The sequence below is a fragment of the Mastomys coucha genome, unplaced genomic scaffold, assembly GCF_008632895.1.
Source record: "Mastomys coucha isolate ucsf_1 unplaced genomic scaffold, UCSF_Mcou_1 pScaffold20, whole genome shotgun sequence".
NCBI classification, from domain to species: domain Eukaryota; kingdom Metazoa; phylum Chordata; class Mammalia; order Rodentia; family Muridae; genus Mastomys; species Mastomys coucha.
In genome coordinates, this window is record NW_022196903.1 from 7,662,784 (window position 1) to 7,671,055 (window position 8,272).

General features: G+C 38.4%; 1 long non-coding RNA gene across 1 annotated transcript in view; it reads left to right on the forward strand.

Annotated features, from left to right (window-relative positions):
- The first annotated feature begins 6,273 nt into the window (after positions 1 to 6,273).
- Positions 6,274 to 8,272, forward strand: part of LOC116097995 — a 41,659-nt gene continuing 39,660 nt past the window's right edge. The window contains exon 1 of the long non-coding RNA XR_004121646.1: positions 6,274 to 6,345. This is a non-coding gene — a long non-coding RNA (uncharacterized LOC116097995). The remainder of the gene's footprint in view (positions 6,346 to 8,272) is intronic.

Below are 8,272 nucleotides of genomic sequence, written 5' to 3' on the forward strand. Positions count from 1 at the left end.
TCTGAGTGAACAGCAGGGGACTGATCCACAATCTAACATGGGAGCAGCATCCTGTTGAGAATTAAAGAGGAGCAGCTATCACTTACTGAACATGTGTTGTGTGCCAGGCACAGAGCCGAATACCTTGAATATAGTAACTCATTTAATCCTCCTCACAACTAAAGGAGGAAAAGAAGCCAAAGAAAAATGAAAGTGTGGTTGAAGTAAGAAAACATTTCCTGGTAGCAATCATTATTGACTCTGTGAGCCTGGAAAGTGTGCAGTAGTAACTGATTATCTTCAATTCCCGTGTTTTGTGTTCTAAAACAAAATACATCATAGTGAAGAATGTAAGCAAGATTCACTAGAAAATCTGGATTTGTCCGATGGTCTGGAAAAAATCAAATGGGATGATAAGGAAGACTGGGACAAAGGCTTTCATTGATGTTGAAACACTAACTGCTTTAGCCTTTTGCTCAATAAAATAAAAGTTATCTAACCAAAGTGATTCACACGTACATGTATATAATTGTGTGTATACACATAAAAAATGTAAAGGTATAATCAGATCCTCAAAAAAGGTACCTATTGAATTTTCTGCTTGTGTTAATTTAGGAAAATAAATTAATGACAGTATTAATATTAAAAATGAAAGGTGAGATATATAATATAAAGACAGCAATAAAAACAAAACAAAGAGATATATGTATCACCATTTCTTAGTGGTTTTTTTTTAGTTTCCCTTAAAACTCAAATACACAAGAAATGCACAAAAGAAATGTTTTAAAACTCAAGTCTTACTAAAAAATAAAGAACAAAATAAATGTCTAGCCACTTCATAAAAGGTGTCTGTTCTCTTTATTTCCAATCTATGAAAAATTTCCCTCTGCTCTCTCAGCAGTATTTTTGCCTCTTTAAATTTCCAGACTGCATTCTGAAGCTGTTTTATGATTGTTTTCAAAGACTTGTGGAGGTATAATATTGGAGAGTGTGTTCCTGTGTGTGTGTGCGCGCGCACACACATACACACACACACACAAGTGCATCCATGTGTGTTTTTAACAGTAAGAATAAGAAACTACCTTTCCGTTTGGGTTAGAATGGAGATGAAATGAGGAATGGCCGCCACCAAGCAGAAAATGCGCTCACTTTATGTGTGCCAGTTAATTACGACACTTCAGAGGCGCTTTCGAAAGGATAAGGCAAGCTGCATAAATTTAGCTGTAATCCAGGCAGGCAAAACTAATTTGCAGGGGATGGCCTTATCTAGCCGCTGCAGCTTTCTCAGAAAATTAACCTTGGATATTTGGGCCCAATTCAGAAAGTGTTTGATTTTTTTTTCCTTTCCCTGCTCAGCATAAGAGAATTTTTGAATTCAGTACAATACCTGACTTTTAAGAGGCACGGTGAATGCTGTAGGCAGTTCAGAGTTATTACTGACAAGCAAAAATCTATTTTATATATACATATAGATGATTGTCCTTCATGCCCATTATCCGGCCTTCTTACATGTGCATCAGAGGGTTTATCAGTGTAGGTATAGGGGCTTCTCGCATTAAGAGAAGGATGCAACTCATTTTTAATGTACTTAGAAAAATTCATCAAAGTTCATTGCAGAATAAGTCATGCATATTGACTTGTTCATTCCAGTGGAAATGAAGAAATCCCCCATAAAAATAGAAGTGTAATGAAGTGTTGGAGCCAAGTCTCCCCTGTCATTGCAATTATCACCGATTCAGACCCTTGATGGACCACTATTAATTAAGCACACACAGCACAGTTAAAAGTTTACCTTATTTTTATCATGTAGCCAATTACTGCACCAACATTTATTGAAATCTGTATGCTTTTCATATGTAATCTCACTTAATCCTCATACTAACTCTCTTTGTATTTGAATAGTTTTCCCAGGATAGGAGACAAAATTTCATATGTCATAGTTTTCAATCCATCTTAAGAATTCTACATATAATAACAGGACATGGACATGAGCATATTCCTACTGCATGAATAGTTAAGACTTGGAGTTTCTTTCCAAAACTATTTACGATGTTCTTATACTTCTATCCTTAGAATACTAAAATAACCTGTGGCCATTTTCTTAAATTTATACTGCCAGATGAACTTTTTTTTATCAATCAGCATTCGAAGTAAATCCATAACAAGCCCCAGAAGACCATACATACTAGAGGAGATAAGATTTAAGGAAATGGTTTTGTAATGTTCTATCTACAATAGAATTACTGTTTCACTCATTTCAAATCACAGGAGTTACTTATTTTAAAGTGCCATGAACTCAATTGGCAATAATTGTTCTTCAGGATGTTACAATTATGTAGGAAAGAATATATTTATAATAATAAAAGAGGCATTTTAAAATAGAGATTGCACACAGAATCATGAAATGTGAAGCAATGGCTCCCATTTGGTTCTAAATTTTCTTCATGCTTGCTCAATAGCCAGGGCTAAATGTTATGAGTATTTATAGTTATACCCTAGGGTAGAAGAGTAGTGAGCTGCTTATCATAAAGAATCATGCATAATACATAATGACTTAAACTATATTTTTATGAGAACAGAACAATTGAAGTAACTTTGGCTGAAACAAGAAATAACTCATTTTAAACAAAACTTCACATATAAACTCCTTCATAAAGATTTAACAGACAAAAGCACACCATTGTTATATGACTACTAACATAAAATATATTTTTAGGAATACTGAGAATAAATAATACTGAGACTAAGCTTGAAGGTCACCAGGAGCAAAGGTATCAGTGAAGATGCCGGACCATTACATATTTGGATCTACAGATAATATTTACAACCTAACTAAATAGATAACACACACTTTTGTAAGTTCAAGTGGATTCAGAAAGCCTTGTCCTCTCATACATGAGGACAGTAGGAGTTTTACTTACTCTTGACCAGGTACCTGTCTTGGAACATGTGACCACAACACCCAATGGAGATGACCATGGCAATCAGTCACATAGGGACAGTGCCCAAAGCCCCTCCACATGCAGATGAGGCATCCCTAACATCTCAGACCAAGCCAATAGAAAGCATCTACTTTTAAACCTCAACCCACCCCAATATGTATATAAGATCATGTTCAAAGGGAATAAAACACACACAAGTTATTTCATCAAGGACTATCTGAGAGTGTCTGCCTTATAGAGCTGTAACACATTGAGGAAGAGAATTCTCTTCTGAAGCCTTTGTTGCTGGAAGCTGCTCAAGACCACCACAGTTACTTCCTGGTTAACAGACTGACCTTGGTTCCTACCTGCACTCTACAGCTTGCCTTAATCCAACTCCCCTTTCTCTTTGGAGAGCACAATTGACATCCACAGCAGATAGCATCCAGTACACACACCTGTAATCCAGGCACTTGGAAAGCTAAGGTATAAGTTCAAAGGCATATAAGGCTACAAATTACATTCCAGGACAGCCTGTCTTGCATAGTAAGACTTTGTCTCAGAAAAAAGAAAAAGGAGGGAGGATAGGAAAATGGAGTAAAGAGGGGAGATGAAGGGAAGAGAGAGGGGAGGAAAGGAAGAGAGGGAAGGGAAAGGAAGTGAATGGGACAGAAGGGGTGGGAATAGGAGAAGAGGGGAGGGGAGGGGAGGGAAAGGAGGGAAGAAAAGAAGCTTGATAGCTTAGTCATTAAAGCGTTTGCCTTGCAATCATGAGAACTTGATCTTCATACCCAAGAACCCACATTAAAAAAAAAATACCAATAGTAGTGACACACCCTTACAATTCCAGCGCTGAGGAGACAGACATATACAAATCCTGGAAGTTCACTGGCCCACCAGCTTAGTCTGCTCAATACCATATAAGCTAAGGCAAAGGAATATAAAGTGGAACTTTCTGATTTCTTTGGAAACTCAGTCATGTCACGTGATGGGTTTCTGCAAGCTGTCTTGTGAGAGGATGTTTTGCTGAAGCAGATGAGAAAGAAGGCATGTGGTGCTTTGGTGAAGCACATGCTTGAGAGAGCGTGTATGATGTTTGGAAAGGATATAAGTAGAGCCTCACAGACAGTGAAAGGATGCTTTTACATTGCCATGCTGTGCAATGCTTCTTTGGGCTTCACTGGCATAGAGAGAAACACATTAAGAACTTCTTGTGAAAGTGCAGTTGATTCTTGATGCTTCTGCTGAGTTGTGTCATCTTGTTGGAACTTTGTCGTTTCTGCTGAATCATACTACTGCTACTGATTGATGTTTGCTACTGCATTGGACCACTGATATCCTAACAATGAAGAGTGGAATTGCATAAAGAATTACTTCTAAACAGGTCCACAACTCTCTTTTCCTATAAACCTTTTTCTCCTACCTCTTCTTGGTAGGCTAGAAGGGAGATTGAATCATTCTAAAACCCTAAAAAAAGGAGGTTTAGAGAATAGTCTAAGCCTACAAGAATACTTATAAACAACAGCAACAGTTATCCTCTGGACTCCATACATTCACATACATTTTTACATACATCTGCACACATATAAACATTCAAACATATACATGATGTCCACACATAAAGATACATACATTAGAAATACAGAGAACATAAAGAGGAAGGGGAGGGTAGAAGAGAAGAGAAATAATATTCTTAACTAACTATTAATCATTTTGAGCTTGACAAGCTATAGAAAGTTTATTGAGAATATGAAATCAAATTCATGAGGCAAAACATAGATTTCTTTTCTAATCAATCCCATCTTGTATCAATAACCCACATTATTTTAGGTCCTTTAAGTTCGGGGATGCTCCGTAATCATGTTTAATTTACTTGGTGTCTGAGGCAATGTCTATGACATAAAAAACACATAATAAATTCTGGCCAGATGACTTACAACTGATAAAATATGAATACTGGATGAACAGAGGAGCAAGTATGCATACTAAGGAAACCAGTTAAAAGTTTTTAAAAAGAGCTCATATCATCTCAGAGCTCCCAGTGACACTGGTTATTACTTCCTGGAGACTGGGATAGAAGATAAAGCCATGCCCATTAGCTATCTCCTACTTCTTTTATCTCCAATTCTGCCCCAAATACACTTCTCATCTAACTCTGAAAATTAGCGAAACTGAAGATACTTTGCAAGAAAACTTAAACAATTTAATGAATCTCCATAATTTTCAAGAAAACTTCTAGTCCATAAAAAAGGGTAGATACAAACTTTCTAGTTGTTCAGCCTTTCCTTCAAAATGAATTAATCATGTTACATTTGTAATTTACAGCTTTTTCACAGATTAACATGGACTCAGGAGAATTTACTAATTAAACGATTTTTCTTAATATGATCCACACCTTTTATCTATTGTCTATTCTGTGGTGATTGCCTTGCATGGAATGAGGGCATAACAATTCTGCTACCAAAGAATGAAGGGTATTCACTGGTTTACTGTAAACTATTTTGAATTCTTAGAGTAAGTATTTACAGAATATAGTAACCAGGTTTTGAAACCATGTGTTAAAATTGAGTACTCCCTGTAATATTGTTTCTACAATTTCTGGAGACAAGGCAGAAGTCACAATTCACTGTTGGTTGTACAAAGGAGGTAAATAATCCCTGTTATTTAAAAAAAAAAAAAGGCACACTAGGTAGGAGGGGGATGCGATTCCATGGTGGCTAATAGCACATACTGATCTTAAGGAGAACCCAAGTCCAGTTCTCAGCACCCAAGTCTGGTGGATGGCAACAGCCTGTAATCTCTATCCCCTTTCTGGGGAATCCAATACCCACTTCTGGCTTGGATAGGCATCTGCACTCATTTCACATGTACTACACACAAAGACAACATATACTGTGTTCAAACTTCTTTCTTTAAAGCATGCTAAGGGAGGAAATGATGTATCTTTTCCAAGTAGGTGCTGTTACCCATTAATACAAATATTAATGGGTATGCTATGCAAACAGATTCATGTTTAAAACTTAGCCCTTAACCCATACCTGACAAGACATTGCCTGAATGACCAAAATCTGGAGGTTGGATACTCCAGAGACATATGATAGAAGAAAAAAACAAATAAAATAATTCCTAGTGACTCATTTATGTACTCATACATCAGCACCTAGACCAATCATCATAAGAGAGACATATTCTGGGAGCTGATGGGAGAAGATGAAGGGATCCACTACCAAACATTAGGTGGAAAGAGAGCCCAGATTAGACATCTCCACCAGAATCCTCCCTTTGGAGCTCAGAACCCTGCAAAAGAGGAGAGAAAGAATTTTGTGACCCAGTTGGATCTGGTGGAAGACAACAGTGGAACACAGCCCACAGACATCAACTAAGTAGGACTCATAGAAGCTCACAGAAACTGAACTGGCCATCAAGGAGACTGCTGAGGTCCATGGTAGGTCCTCTGCATATGTTATATTTACATAGCTTGGTGTTTTTTCTGGGACTCCTAATAAGTGAAGGGGTGTGTCTCTGACTCTTTCATCTGTTCTTGGCACCCTTTTCCTCCTACTGGGTTGCCTTGTCCAGCCTTGATATGAGGGTTTGTGCCTGGTCTTATTGTATCTTGTTATGCTGGGTTCACTAGATATATATGGGAGGTCTGCTGCTCTTCTCTGAAGGGAAACTGAGGGGGAGTGGGTCTGGGGGACAGGGAAGGTGGAAGGTGGGTTGGGAGGAGTAGGAGGAGTAGTCAAAAACTTATCCCTATTCCCATGCTTTCTATTGAGACAAATAAATGGTTTTACTATTTTAGAAACTTCAAATAGACTTGACAAACTTACAATTAGCTTCCAATAATATATAAATAAAACTTAAGGATGTGTAAAAATAAAGAACTTCAAATAGTTCTTGTAGTTATACTGAGGAACATTCTTTCAATTTATTTGGTTCTCTATAAAACTTAGCAGTTGTCTCCAAAGTCAGTTCACATATCCGAAAGTATTTCCAAGATGATTAACTGTAGGGTAGAACAAGCCAGTATTATTATTTGTTCTCTTTAGCCTTAATGGTTAACTTGACAGCTCAGAATTACCTGTGAAAAGAGTCTCTTTTATGCACTTTCCATAGAAATACTATATATTGCTGTGGATATATATACATATACACATAAACATACACACAGATATATATATGTATCCACGCAAAGCTGTCCTTTCAAAACCCTCTACTTAAGAAATAGAAAATGTAATTTTAAAAAAGGAGCTATGACCAGGTCTGGAGGTAACTATCCCTAGTCAGAGTATTCAGGGGCTCTGACAGAAAGATTGAGGGCTGCTGGGATTATAAAATGAGGACTTGCCTTAACAAAGAATGAAAGAGAAAATAATAAACTACCTTATGTCTAACTTTATATTTTTCAAAGCAAGTCTTGTCAGGCAAAATTAGTTATATAAAATTCAGACCTGACCTTTTTGGGTAGAGGCATTGGTCTGCCATTATGAGAGTGTGCACTGCACAAAGAAAGGCAATGATCCATTATTGCCTGGCCATGCGCATCTTCCAGTCCAAAGGAATTCTATGTGTGTTGCTATCTTTGGGTCTTCAGGAGACAGGAAATCATGATTAGCCATACTGGAATATAAAATAACTCTCATTAGACCTAGAGTATCCCATAAGCACATCTTTTAACTTGGGGTTTTTGTCCATTATCCAAGCTTTTCTTTGAACTTGAGTTGAGTGTGTGTCCTAATTTATAGATCATTTTATCATGTTCTAAATTTATGTATTCAACATTTCCAGAGTGTGAGGAGATATTAAGTCATAAATAAATGATGATGAATTAAAGTTGAGACAAATAAATGTATGAATAAAGAGACATAGAAATATTAGCTACCGCTTAGCTGCCCCTCCCTTGCACGAGGCGGGTCTGCCTCCAGGAACCTCTTTGACCCGGACTGGACTCTCCAGTGAGAGCTGCCATCTTCTCTCCGGTGAGTTCCTAAGCCGGCAACAGTCAGCAGGGAGGCATAGACCCCTAGAGTTGCAGGGGAGCCGCCAGGCGGCAGGGACAGGATCCTCTCAGCTTCCAAGTGGCAGAGGTGGATCAGCAACCTTAGCTGCCCCTCCCTTGCATGAGGCGGGTCTGCCTCCAGGGACCTCTTTGACCCAGACTCTCCAGTGAGAGCTGCCATCTTCTCTCCGGTGAGTTCCTAAGCCGGGGACAGTCAGCAAGGAGACACAGACCCCAAGAGTCGCAGGGGAGCCTCCGGGCGGCAGGGACAGGATCCTCTCAGCTTCCAAGTGGCAGAAGTAGATCAGCAACCTTAGCTGCCCCTCCCTTGCACGAGGAGGGTCTGCCTCCAGGGACCACTTTGACCTGG